The 987-nt window shown below is 31.1% G+C and overlaps 1 protein-coding gene across 1 annotated transcript in view; it reads right to left on the reverse strand.

Moving 5' to 3' along the window:
* Positions 1-987, reverse strand: part of LOC106872414 (uncharacterized) — a 161,158-nt gene that overhangs the window by 108,707 nt on the left and 51,464 nt on the right. Inside the window, exon 2 of the mRNA XM_052972565.1 lies at positions 455-515. The gene's annotated coding sequence lies outside the window, so the exon portion shown is untranslated. The remainder of the gene's footprint in view (positions 1-454; positions 516-987) is intronic.

The raw sequence follows: 987 nt of genomic DNA on the forward strand, positions 1-987 counted from the left end.
TAAGTCTGTGTATGTGATTGCGTATCCATGTGTTTATATATATACACACACATACGTGTGTCTATATATGTATGTATACATACATATATATACAAACATACATACATATATATATATAAGCACATGTATACAGATATTGTATTATTTATACATTACAGATGCAGAATTCTTCTAATTATAGACAAGACTTTGGTCAATGCTGTTGATATAAGAAACTCTTATTAAAAACTGTTTTGATTCGATGCAAAGGCAATATTTTTTTTTTTTGGAAGAAACGAGAATACCTTTTCTAAGAGCAGAAATGGCAGAGCGCCAAGGAAATATTATTCTTTAATGTCTAAATGCCTAAGATGAGAGATCGTTAGGATCGGATGTTGTTTTAGTATCAATAAATAATGCTATCTATCGATCTCACCAGCACACGATGAAAGAAATAAGAGACTAAGAGACTTACCTCTGCTATGTTTCTGGATTCTGTGTAATCCTTATTAAGTCAAGAGCTGTGTGGAGGTTACCTGTAAAACAGTAGAAACACGTGTAAGAATTATTCTTCAGACTTACGATGTGTCAGCCAATATGGAATTGTCTCCTTTTTATCCCAGCTCTCATTCTGTTTCATATACATACATACATACATACATACATACATATATATAGAGTCATAGATACACACATATATTGATTTGTTTATAAACACAAACATATATGCATAAATGAATCGTATAAGATGCGGATTCATAGAATCGTGCAGTTATCACAGAAAGCTCCTCTTACGGATTCGGCTATCAGTTCACACAGTAATCAATTTCAAAGAAATACAATGAAGAGTGTCCCTGTAACTGAAAATCCTGAAAACCTAATGTACATGTATGTATGTATGTATGTATGTATCTATCTATCTATCTCTATATATTTGTGTGTGTGTGTGCATGTGTGTGTGTGTGCATATGCTTATATATATATATATATATATATATATATATATAT

This window comes from Octopus bimaculoides, chromosome 13, assembly GCF_001194135.2.
Source record: "Octopus bimaculoides isolate UCB-OBI-ISO-001 chromosome 13, ASM119413v2, whole genome shotgun sequence".
Taxonomy (NCBI): Eukaryota; Metazoa; Mollusca; class Cephalopoda; order Octopoda; family Octopodidae; genus Octopus; species Octopus bimaculoides.